This window comes from Bos grunniens, chromosome 1, assembly GCF_055505025.1.
Source record: "Bos grunniens cultivar Pamir isolate PY7600 chromosome 1, Bosgru_T2T1.0, whole genome shotgun sequence".
In the NCBI taxonomy this organism is placed as follows: domain Eukaryota; kingdom Metazoa; phylum Chordata; class Mammalia; order Artiodactyla; family Bovidae; genus Bos; species Bos grunniens.
The window spans coordinates 57,807,885-57,821,630 of record NC_141165.1 but is presented as its reverse complement, the minus strand read 5'-3'; the positions used below and the strand labels follow the sequence as shown (position 1 = coordinate 57,821,630).

Genomic DNA, 13,746 nt, shown 5'->3' with positions numbered 1-13,746 from the left:
GGATTTCATGCCTAATTAACTGATATAAAAATGAATGCAGAGCTCACAAATTCTTAAACTGAAATAACACAAAGGTAAATGTGGCATGACTGAGTCTCTTCCAACCAGTCCTTGGGAATATAAATATTTCCCTTAAAAAAGGGGCCTGAAGTAAGGTTAAGACATGATTTGAGAGGGTTAAGAAATCTGTTGTCCTCTCTCCCCTTTCTTTAAAGAAAAACAAACAAATTATGGGCTAGCAACTGCTTTCAGGATTCAATCCAAAGTAATACAGCCAGAGGAACACTCCATCAAGCACACGTTCTGACATGTTTTACCTACAGAGAGACAGTACCATTACCATACAACTACTGCATAGTATCTTTTATTTTTAAAAATACTTTTGCCTAAAATTGACAGCCTTCTAATATGGAGCCTTTATCAGTTATTATTCCAGTGACAACTGGTTCTAGGCAAGATTTAAAATGTGTTTCTCAATTTTTGCTTCAATATACCTGAGGAATATAATATACTTAAAAATACCTACACTCTAGTAAGCAGTGGAGGTGAGGTGTAAGTGTAAGGAGTCTGAAAAATGTTACAGAAATTACGCATGCACCTACCCACTGTTTTAATACTCACGGGGATCCAGGGCTTTTGAGAACTACTTGTGTGATTCGCAAAAAAAAAAAAAAAATTACTATCTGAAAAAGGCATTAGGGTTTCCAACATCTATTGAGTACTTGCCATGTACTAGGGACTTCCTATGGTTTCTTTTATTAACCCTCTCAGAGTGTCACTAGAAAGGAACTCTGCCAAAGAATAAACAAAAGTTTATTTACTCAACAAATATTTATTAAGCATCTGCTATTCACCAGGGACTTTTTAGGTGTTGGGGATACAGCAGTGAACAAAACAGAGAAAGTATGTACTTTCAAAATCTTGTATTAAGGGTTAATTTAGGGGCTCAGAAAAGTTAACTCACCCCAAATAAAGATGAGATTTGAGACCACTCCATGTTTCATACAACACACTTTCAGAGGCCCCTCATCACTGCATGCTCTTCTGAACAATCTGGTTTTCTTTGAGCACCAATGTCAAGACAGATTGTTTTGCACTTCAAGCTGATAGCAGTCACTATGAACTGGGCCCTGGACACAAATACACAAGGGGCCTGCCTTATGGAGCTTATATAAAACAAATAAATCACACATATAGATATCTAATTGCAAACTATGTGGATCGGGAAGGTCCCCTGGAGAACGAAATGGCAACCCACTCCAGTATTCTCGCCTGGAAAATCCCATGGACAGAGGAGCCTGGTGGGCTATAGTCCATGGGGTCACAAAGAGTCAGACATGACTTAACAACAATAACAAACTGTGTTACGTACAGTGAAGAAAAGTCGGCAATGTGCTATGTCATAGAATCATGGGGCCCTAGTTTAGATGAGAGAAGACCAGGAAAGGCCTTTCTGAGCAAGTGTCACTTAAGCTGACCATTGATGGATAAGTAAGAGTTAAGAAGAGAAGCAGTATTCCACATGGAGGGAATAACACAAAGGCCTGAGTTCAGGAGAGAGTTTTGTGACTGTGAGGAACTGATAGACATCATTAAACAAAAGGGAGGGAAGAGGCTGGCTTTAAGTAGCTAGGGGTCAGAACATATAGGGCCTTATAGGCAGCAAGTATGTTGCATTTTCTCCTAAATGGAGAACAGTTTAAGAAGCTGATATTTACAGAATGGATTTCAAGGAAGTCTAGAAGTACAATCCTAAAGACAAATTGGGTGCTTATTGTAACAATCTGAGTGAAAGGAGATAGTGGCTAGATTAAGGTGGCTAAAAAAAATGGAGATAGAAGAGAAGTAGACAGATTCTCAATATTATTATATAAGAGATAGACTGAATAGAAAATAGGTAATGGTAAGGAGAGACGACTCCTTGGTTTCTCCAGTACCAGAGAGCAGGGTGGAGGTGCCCTTCTCCAGGATGCAGGAAGTTGAGCCAAGAACAGACAGAAGTAAAGAAGGAGATCAGAAAATTTGTTTTGAATAGGTAAATCTGAGATGCCCTTGAAACATTCACTTGAAAAGTCAAAGAAGTGTAGTTAGCTAAATGAGGTTAGAGTTCAGAGTGGGGCTTCCCAGGTGGCGCAGTGGTAAAGAATCCACCTGCCAAACCAGGAGACCTGGGTTTGATCCTTGGGTCAGGAAAATCTCCTGGAGGAGGAAATGCAACCCACTCCAGTATTCTTGCCTGGGAAATCCCATGGGCAGAGGAACCTGGTGGGCTACAATCCATGAAGTTGCAAAGAGTCGGACACAACTGAATGATTAAACACAAATGCACACAGAGTTCAGAGTACAGGTCTGGGAGAGAGGGATATTTGGGAGTTGTCAGCACATTTAAGCCTATCAAGACAAATGAGATTTTCTGGGGGGGGGGGGTGTGGGGGTGGGGTGGGTGTGGTGAACAGCCGCCAATGGCCAAGCACTGGAAAATTCCAATACTTGTAAGACCTAGGAGGATGAAGTAAAAAAATGACCATCCACGTGAGCACTGGGCCTGGCAGAAAGCAAGGACACAATGCCTGTTTATTACTAGCCAAGAAAAAAAGCCATATTTTAGTGTCTAGTGAAAAACACTTTCCCAATTTGAAACAATTGTATAATATCTAGGCTGGAATAGTTGATGTACTACATTAAAATAAGTCAACTGTCTTTTTCTTTTTTGTAGGTCAAAACTGGTCAAATTTTGGCATTTTTATTAAGTTTATCATTATACAAACATAAGTTGGAAGAAAATCCATTATATCAAAGAATATAGTTCTAAAACATTGCCCTTTCACACATGGAGAGTAATCTTTTGCTAACTCTAGAAGCTTCATTATTAATTTAGATATAAAAGATATTTAAAAAATCATACATGGTAATGCTGCATACCACTTAACCAATTAATTTCACCCTGGCAATCAAGCTGACAGCCTGAAAATATCATTGACAACTTATTATCATATTCTGACTACTGACAATCCCCAAACCACTACTCCCTGGGAAATCTACATATCTATCAGGGTACGCATTTTCAATTTCACACATTTTGAATTTTCTGTCTGAGTTAAGAAAAATCTGACTTCCCAGTTCTTTCTACGGGGAAAAAGAAAACATTAATAGGAAACTAATAGACATGGTTGACAGCTCTATAATTTAATCTTAGTTCGTAGGGACTACGCTTTGAAAGTTTAAGTTACTCTGTATAATCATAGGTCTCTTTCATTTTATCAGACATATTCACCCCCCAAAAGTTAATAATTCAGTATACTTTCAATTTACCTAGGACTGTGATTTCCCTTGTGGCTCAGCTTGTAAAACATCTGCCTGCAAGACCAGAGACATGGGTTCAATCCTTGGGTTGTAAAAATCCCCTAGAGAAGGGAAAGGTCACCCACTCCAGTGTTCTGGCCTGGAGAATTCCATGGACTATATGGACACATTCCATGGTGTCGCAAAGAGTCAGACACGACTGAGCAACTTTCATTTTCACACTTTCATGATTTCAAGCTGGGATTGCAAGATGTCAAATGTGTAAATTGGACCAGTGTAATAGAGAGGAGTGGCATCTGCAGCAAATAAAGAAATTTTTTTTTCCCCAAAAAACATAAACTCTGCAAAAACAATCCAGATGAGGTAAGGTGGCAGGATTTCAGTCTGCCCAGCTGGAAGTTTGACACATATGATTTAAAGTAACTTTGTAGTGGGTTTTTTGGTATTATCACTGAACACCCTCTAGTTTTATGTGAAGTTAGAACTTTAAAATATTGCTTTTATTTTTTAAAGGGTTAAGACCTAACAATCGTAAATGTTCTCATTTGTTTAAGAATGAAGGAGACTTCATAGTTGCAGAATGCAAGGTGCATGACACAAATGCTGTGTAGTAACTATGGAAAAGTCTATAGAAATACACAGAGGATGTTGGTCACTTTTGAAGTAATGATTGTAAGCCATGTTTAGGCTAAGAACAACAACAACACAAACTTGATCCTGTGTGGCGATACCTGAGATAACCTACACAACTTTCTGTGCCTCAGTTTCCTCATTTGTGAAATGGGGACTAAAGTAGTACTTGTCTCATAGGATTATTACAGAAATTAAGGGGAATCATGTATGTATATAAAGATACTAGCACAGTGTGGAAGTAGAGGTAAAAACCCAGACTCAGAAAACAATAAAGTACCTGGATTTCCCTCTGCACAACATCCACTGCTTCCTCAAAACCTTTCACTTTACCTTCTCTCACAATAATAGTCCCTACATGACCTGCAAACAAGTATCAGGAACATAGGATTGTAAACCCATTGTTCAATGTGGCCTTTAATATTTCAGTAATTTCTATGTACAGTCATCTTGTTCTTCTTTTCCCACCCTAAACTGTACTGATAAAATTATACTTCTCAGAGAGAGCTTCCTAAAACTCAACCAGGACAAGAAAAAGCCAACATGAGGTACAATTAGTCACTTTATATGCACATATCTAAAGTAAATACACCAATATTAACACCATTATTTTTGATACTCAAATAAATAGATACGTAACTATACATAGAAAAAGCAAAATTTTGTTTTTTCTTAACTTCTCTGAAAATGTCATCCTGGCTGGGTGTTTTACCAATAGCTGTTAATTTACTACTTATTCACCAAAATTTCTATTACCATTTGCATGAAACAGAAAACTCATAGTCTATTTTTTTCTCAGAAAACTGGAAATGTAACTATTTAACCTCTTTGTCACTCAGCTTACTGTTCTTCGCTCATCCAACTAAGCACCTCTCACCATCCTAGGGCACACGTGTCACAGGTCTTCACTGAGGTTTCAAGACATGTACCTTTCAGATGACTACATTTCTTTAGTTTCACAGTTTTTCCCCCCTCTCATTTTTATGGGAGGGTTTATATTATTGAACCATTGCCAATTTGTCTAAACACACAAATTAAACAGTAAATTAAACAGCTTATTAAAAGTAAACAGACTCTGAATAAGGGCTTGAGGGGCTAATGAATGCAGAAAGTAATTTTACCGCAAGAAATATGGCTGGATTAGAAAGCTGGGTTCTAAGGTATGTTTTGGTGAATGAAGTCTGGATCAACTCGATAAATAAGATCTTTCTGTTAAAGGTTTTCTAAAAGTTATTCTAAGAGAGAGAAAGAGGAAAACATTTTTTGAAATATCAGCTGGTACACTATTATATTTAAAGTGAAACTGGGCTTATGATTTTAAGTTGTCAGCCATATCATCAAATGACTGTCTTTACCTGTATAAAGACAGCAATTACTGTAGTTAATGATTCTTAGTGATGGATTATTCATGCTAGTTAGCTAGCTGAACATTATGTTTCTATAATAGTAAAAGCATAATTAATATGTTTTGTGGCAGTTAAGAAGCAGGTGTCAAATCAAAAACTAAAATTTTCCAATTAGGGTGACAGAAAAAGGAAGATGATATGAAAGTAAACTAAAGCAACGACAAAAATTTTAAGACTGAAAAGAAAGGAAATGAGACATATTTTAATTAAAGCTGACTTCCTTAATCTAAAAGCAAGGAGACCCTTTTTTCATAGGGATGTTTCAATGTCAAGTAAGCCAGTACTTTTTACGAAATGAAGCAAATCGAATGTAGATAAATGAACATAATCCTCTTAACACAGATTTAAATGCTTCAGCTGATTTATAATTATCACCACATTTTTAGGTCTCTAAACTTATTTTTTATTGTAGTAAAAAATAATCTATCTTAACATTTTTAAGTGTATACAATTGTTACTTTTTGAACCACTACAATGATTCATTTTCCTCTTATTCCTCAGATTCACAACCTTCTTAGTCATTCTTCCTTAGCCATCTCCCTTACTGCATCCCTGGGGTCATACACTGAAATGCCCACAGAGGCTGGCATGGGAAGTGGGAGCAGGCAAGGTGATAAATGGGACCCAAGGAGTTCAATATAAGAGAAGAGAGAATGGTTGTGGAAAACTGACATTTAAACACACACACACACACGTGTGGGCTGACCTCTGACTTGTTTTGAAATCCTTGGCTTGTAGCTAATAAAGGGACAAAACCTGTTGATTCTGTATCCCAGATCTTCTTTGAATCTATATCATCACTGCTATCACTTCTGGGCCACTGTGATCACTTCTGCTTCCTCCCAAATTCTACTTTTGTCCTTTCCTTATTCTCAGCTTTACATGTTTATTTACTTGTTTCCCTAGAGTCCAGATCTGATAACAAAAGATCTGATAACAAAATGTTTTCTGTGTCACATTGTTTTATGTATTTTAAGGCGACATGACCAGCATGAATAGATTCATGGCTATTAAAGCTTCAGTGTGTATTATATCTTTTCCAATATAAATTGTCTTTACTGACCAGATTAAAGTTTTTGCTTTGAATTCTGTCACCTAACAAATATGTCACTCTGTATTATTAAATTTATTTTTGTCTATTATTGCATTGCCATTCTTTTACTTTAACTGATGCTACTTTGCTTAGCATTGTCTCTAAAAACAAGTTTTTGCTTTTCATCCACCATGGCAGATTCTACCTTTCAATAAGAGAGTAAATCTGTTGATAACTGTAATATATTTGCTTAGCATTTTGTCATGCTTCTTATGTTTTCTTTTTGCATAGATCACATATTTCCTCTGTTCTTAAATACTGTTTTTCTGTGAATATGAAGAATAAAACAACATCTACTGACTCCACAATCTGTAAAATAAGGGATTTAATATTCTTTCTTATACATCCTTCTCTGTGTTTTTGAAGTGATCTGGGGTATTTGACACAGAACATTATTTTTTCTACCATAAGGCATCTTATAAGAATCATTTTTAACATCTGAGTTGTTTAGAAACAAAATAGGAACAGCTTATTTAAACGTCATCCAGGGGTATTCTTTCTGCCCCCTTCTGATGCCCATGTCAGAAGCTTTCTCTATCTCCTTTATAATTTAATAAAACTTTATTACACAAAAACAAAACAAAACAAAAACAAACAAAAAAAACAAAAACACAAAAATAAAACAAAACAAAATAAATGTCATCCACTTCATCACTTTATAGTTCCAGTCCTGAATCCCTGATTCTGATTAGTTGGCCAGCAAAGTAAGCATTTTTTGTTGTTGTAGCAGTGGTGGTGTGTGTGTGTGTGTGTCTGCCCTTGTATGGCTGAGAAGATCATTCTTTTGCTCTTCACACTGAACCCTAGCTCATCTCGATAAGCAATTTTGAATCATAAACTTATTTCATTGTAGCTGTATATACATTATTCCATTACTTTCTGTCATTAAATGCCACAGAAGAGAAGTCTGATCACAAGCTAATGTTTTTACTCCCTTTATTTTTATCTGTTTGGAGTACTTTAGGTTCTTTTCTCCCCCTTCATTTTAAAATTAAAAAATAAAACAAGTTTACCAAAGTGTGGCTGGATTTCAGTCTCCATTAATTTTGTCTGGTGTTCTAAGGCCAAATCATATATAATGAGAATATTTCCTTCATTTTTATCTGCTGGTCTGGATTCCTTATAATTTGATCTTCTATAACTCTTATTTTTAAAAACAATCACCTCATATTATATTCACTTACACTTTTTATATGTTCATTTTTAAAGCATACAAGTCAGTAGTTTTTAAAAGCTCTGCAATCATCACTGCTATCTAGTTCTAGAACATTTTACCCCAGAAAGAAACCCTCTAACCATTAGCAGTCACTCTCCATTTCCCCTGTCCCTTAACACTAATCTACTTTTTTTGCCTTTATGGATTTGGCTATGCTGGATATTTTATACAGAATAAAATGTGGCCTGTTGTGTCTGGCTTTGTTTAGAATAGTATTTTCAAGAGTCATCCGTATTGTAGCGTCTATCAGTACTTCATTCTTTTCTGTGGTTAAGTAATATTCCATTGCATTGTTGTACAACTCTTTGCTTATCCATGTATTTATTGAGGGACACTGGGCTGTCTTCATTTTTTGTCTATTACGAATAACAATACTATAAACATTTGTGTAAAAGTTCTTGTATGGAAATATTTTTATTTCAATTCTCTGGGCTTGTGTCCAGAGTGGAACTGCTGGGTCATATGCTAAATATATGGTTAATATTTTGAGGATTAATCAAACCATTTTCAGGCTTCCCAGGTGGTGGTGCTAGTGGTAAAGAACCCACGGGCCAAGGCAGGAGACCTAAGAGACATGAGTTTGATCCCTGGATTTGGGAAGATCCCTGGAGGAGGACATGGCAACCCACTCTGATAGCCTTGCCTGGAGAATCCCATGGACAGAGGAGACTGGCAGGCTACAGTCCACAGGGTCGCAATGAGTTGAACATGACTGAAGTGACTTCACACGCAAACCATTTTCATTGTGGCTGCACCATTTTACAGCCCCACCAAGAATTTCAGTTCAGTTCAGTTCAGTCGCTGTCGTGTCTGACTCTTTGCGACCCCATGAATTGCAGCACGCCAGGCCTCCCTGTCCATCACCAACTCCTGGAGTTCACTCAGACTCACGTCCATCGAGTTGGTGATGCCATCCTTTCTTTAGGAGGGTTCAATTTTCTCCACATCCTTACTAGTATTTGTTATTGTCTTTTTTATTTTAGCCACCTAGGAGAAGGCAATGGCACCCCACTCCAGTACTCTTGCCTGGAAAATCCCATGGATGGAGGAGCCTGGTAGGCTGCAGTCCATGGGGTCACTAAGAGTCGGACACGACTTAGCGGCTTCACTTTCACTTTTCACTTTCATGCATTGGAGAAGGAAATGGCAGCCCACTCCAATGTTCTTGCCTGGAGAATCCCAGGGACGGGGGAGCCTGGTGGGCTGCCGTCTATGGGGTTGCACAGAGTCGGACACGACTGAAGTGACTTAGCATAGCATAGCATAGTGGCTGTGAATATATGTCCTATGAATGTCTCTTCTCAAGAAGAGATTTGTTTGATTGGCAAATATTTTCTCCTGTGGCTTATGCTTTCACTTTCTTGGTTTTGTCATTTGAAACGCAAAGTTTTAAATATGATTACTTTTATTTTCTTTTGTCACTTATGCTTTTAGCGTCATACCTAAGAAACCACTGACTAATGCAAGATGATGACAATTTACTCCTTATGTTTTAAGGGTTTTATAGTTTTAGCTCTTCTGTTTAGGCCTGCAGTCCATTTTGAGTTACATTTACATATGGTGTGAGTTAGCGACCAGTTTCACTCTTTACATGTGGATATCACGGGATTCCCTGATAGTTCAGCTGGTAAAGAAAACTGCAATTCAGGAGACCCCGGTTCGATTACTGGGTTGGGGAGAGTCCCTGAGGAAGGGACAGGCTACCCACTCCAGCATTCTTGGGCTTCCCTGGTGGCTCAGATGGCAAAGAACTTGCCTGCAGTGCCGGAGACCTGGGTTTGATCCCTGGGTTGGGAAGATCCCCTGGAGGAGGGCATGGCAACCCACTCCAGTATTCTTGCCTGGAGAATCCCCACGCACAGAGGAGCCTGGAGCCTGGTGGTCTACAGTCCATGGGGTCAGAAAGACTCAGACACGACTGAGAGACTAAGCACAATATATCATTATCTTAGTATCATTTGTTGATGACTATCTGTTCTCTTGTTGCAAATCAACTGACCATAAATGTAAGGGTTTCTTCCTGAACTTTCTATTCCACTGGGTCCTTAGCATTTTTAAATGCTTTAAGATCAGCTTATGAATTTTTGCAAAAAAAGGCAGCTGATATTTTGATGCATTAAATCTGTAGATTAAACTTGGGGAACGCTGCCATCTTAACAATATTAAGTCTTCTAATTCTTCTAACACAAATTACCTTCCAGTTTATGTTTCCTTTATTAAATGTATTCTTAAATATTTAATTCTTTTAGATGCTATTGTAAATGGATTGCTTTTAATTTTGTTTTTGAATGTTCACTAGCGTATAAAAAAATAACAACTGAAATCTTTATTATGCTCTTATGGCTTATAACCTTCCTGAACTTTAACAGTTTGTGTATATGTGTGTATTTCTTAGAATTTTCTATATAAAATATAAGTTAATCTATAGAGATAGATTTACTTCTTCCTTTCCAATCTGGATGCTTTTAATTACTTTTTCTTGACAACTGCCCTGGCTAAAACCCCTACCACAATGCTGAATAGAAGATGAAAGGAGACATCTCTTCAGACATCCCTCCTGATCTTAAGGAGAAATATTCAGTCTTTCACTATTAAGAAAGATGTTACCTATGGGTTTTTTGCAGATGTCCTTTGTAAGTTGAGGAGGTTCCCTTCTATTCCTAGTTTGTTGAGTGTTTTCACCAAGAAGATGTATTGGATTTTGTCAGATGATTTTCTGTATCTATTCAGATGATCATGTGACTTTTGTTCTACTGATATGGTATATTACACTGCTGATTTTCAGGTTCAACCAACTTTGCATTCTGGAATAGATCACACTTGATTACAGTATATAATTTTTATTTGTTGTCAGATTTGACATAAGGACTTCTGAGTTTACATTCAGAGTTCCTATTTCTTCTTGTTTTGGTAGTTTGTGTTTTTGTACTTATTTGTCTATTTCATCTAGGTCACCTAATTTGTTATCATATTATTGTTCATAGTATTCCTTACTACTATCTTTTATTTTTCCAAGGCTAGTAGTAATGTCTCTTCTTTATTAAATTCACTTAAAAATTTCATTTTCCTCTAAGTTTTAATAAAGTATCTTAATTTCTCTTTAATTGACTCTCATAGCTTCCTACAATATTCAATATGCTAGTCAGTCTTTATTAATTGTATTTTAAAGTCTTGGTTTTACTATTCTGTACATTTGTTCATCTCTTACATCAAGATCCCTGTCTCTATATAACATTTTGTGCAACTCCTGAAAATTTCTTAAGATTAGATGATTTGCTTCCCAGCTTCCTGAACTTTTATTTCAGGGGTAGGGAGTACTTAACTTTAGAGATTCTAATTTCTACTTGAATTAAAAGTTATAATTCACTTAAAATAATAAGTCATAATAAAATAAAATCTAACATTTAATAAAATATTTAATAAGTATGTAACACATGCCAAGTATTATACAATGTACTTTATGTGAAATCTCCCTCTATCAATATAAACATCTCTTTAAGCTACAGATTACAAAACCAAATTTTAACCCAGTTTTGTACAACAGCAGAACCCACATTCTTAACCAGTGTCTGACAAACTTTAAAAAGGACCAGATAGGAAATATTTTAAGTTTGTGGGCCATATGATCTTTGCCACAATGACTCAACTCTTCTCTTGTAGCAAGAAAACAGTCTTAGCAATACATAAATGAATGCACAAAGCTGTTCCAATAAATTTGACTTACAAAAAAAGATAGTATGCCACAGCCATAGGTTGTGGTCCCCTGCTCTTCACCAGCACACCACACTGGCCTACTTATTTTTCAAAGCCTTCCTTTATTACCACATAGTTCAATTTCTTCTGCTTCTGGACATGTGTCACAGCAACTATTGTAATGCCATCATCCTAAATCACATGTCCTTGTTTATACAAATATATCTTACAATGTCATCTTTTGTTAAACATATTGACAAAAGATTATGCCAAGGAGTAATGATTTTATGTATTTTGTTGCATCTTTGTGTAACACCCAACTCGATGCTTCAGATTATAGTAGTTTAGAAATTTACATGACTATATCTAGAGTTTTGCCTCAATAAAACCACTGATATAAGTTCACATAAAGGAAATATTAAGAACTGGACAATAAAGATGTTGATATGGAAATACAGACAACTGCAATATAGCCAAGAGTCCTATGGTCAACATCTTTGACTATGAGCTCTTTCAGTGTAGAAGAAATACTTGTTTCCATTGTCTCAGTTTCAACTTTTTTCACACTTTCTTATCAGGAATCATAATTTACAAAACTCTAATAAGTCCTATGATGTATCTTTATAAGAATGAGTAATACTTTAGGTAATAATCAGTGTATAGATGTTGGTAATATTTTTTACATTTTAAAAATGGTAATAACACCATTTTCCAGGATTAAATTTTTTGAGAGTGAGTTCCTGTCTATGAAGCAGTGGCTTTTTTGGCTTTTTTTTTTTTTTTGATAGATAGCATTTGTTTTTAAGCTTTGTTTACTATTCAATTGTTCTTTCATTTACACTACACCTATATTTTTCAATTTGACCTATATGAAGATTCTTTGATACGTTGAGGCTTAAAGCAGATTTAAAAATAGAAACATCCTTTCAATGCTGCAGAAAATATCTGTAATGAACAGAACAGGGCAAGTGTTATATGTGATTTGGCTAGATGGTCTTTTAATTAGAGATATCATCAGTCTTTGGGAAATGCCTTTGCCCAGAGACTTCAACTCTGGTAGTCAGAAACGAAAACTTGGTGTAAGAAGATTAGAGTTTTCTAACCTGGGGAGAAAAACAAACAAAAACCCAAATGAACAAACAGGAAACAATGAGTCAGAAGATGGAATACATTTTAAAGTTAGTAAAGTTAGTATAATTTTAATTATCAGACTATGGCTAACACTATTGATTGGTTACCCCAAATTACATTCAAACCATTGTTCCCCTGCTTCATCCACTACAAAGGCCCAAAGTCCTTGATATCTCAACATCCCTTAATGCTAGGGGTAGCTACATGCCATGGGCCACTAAGTCCACAGTGGACATTTGGTAGAGGTCATTGGAAAAGCTTTTATTTCCTTATTAAAAGAGAAAAACTCAATAGGTACAAGCTGTTCCTCAGTCTTCCTGCCCTAAACTAGAATATGATGTCTTCATCTGCAGAAGCATCCATCTTGTATCAGGCACAAGAGAAAGTGTGAAGACAAAATCCTGACTACATTCAACTAGCCTCTAAACAAAAGGACACAACCACTTTCTTCTAGACTTTTTGTCCTGGAAAAAAAATAAATCCCCATTATTTTATGTCACTGTGCATGAAACTTGCAGCTGAAAGCATTTCTAACTGATACATACTTAAGAACTACTTTTTAAATTGTCAATTAATTTTGGCCACATAATGTAAATGAAATTTGGTTTTTAACATAACCCTGGACAATAAGACTTCTTTCTCCTTCAAAATGTTTAATTATATATTAATAATTATTAACTAAATCTGTTGTTATACTAAAAAATTAATAGCTATTATTAGGTCTTTATAATTTTGTTACTGACATTTATTTTTAAAAGAGATTTAGATCGTTAGTAGAGGTTACCTAACTGGGAGGCTGGATGTATCTAAAAGGCATTAATTGCTTCAGTGATTTTAAATTACTTTGTGAAGTACACAACAATTAACTGCTCCAATAACTGATTTAATTCAAGCGAATGGCAAAAATTATACATCATAATACAGTATCTATAGCATACTACTAAAAGGTGAAAAAACAATAAAATTAACTCTTTAAGTTATATAGGATTAAAAGACCTCAAATAAAACTTAGGTTTCAGAACAAAATTTAGGTTATCAAGAAAAAGACAGAAGCAGTCCAATGGGGGCAAAATATCAGAAGTATCCCAGTGAGCTCTTGGAGGTCCCTTCAAAAATGTTAAGATACTAACAGAAAAACAAACTATGGGTTGATAGGTATTCACTGAATTGCTAGACTGTGCTACAGAAATACTTTCTGACACTTGAGTTACTGTTACTGGGAACTTTGGTATATCTGGGAAAAACAATACACTTAGGAAAATGAAGTAATTAAA

The 13,746-nt window shown here is 35.9% G+C and overlaps 1 protein-coding gene across 2 annotated transcripts in view; it reads right to left on the bottom strand.

The window, feature by feature from the left end:
- The window catches only part of SERPINI1 (serpin family I member 1), an 83,007-nt gene that overhangs the window by 64,227 nt on the left and 5,034 nt on the right, over positions 1-13,746 (bottom strand). The gene's annotated exons all lie outside the window — the stretch shown is intronic.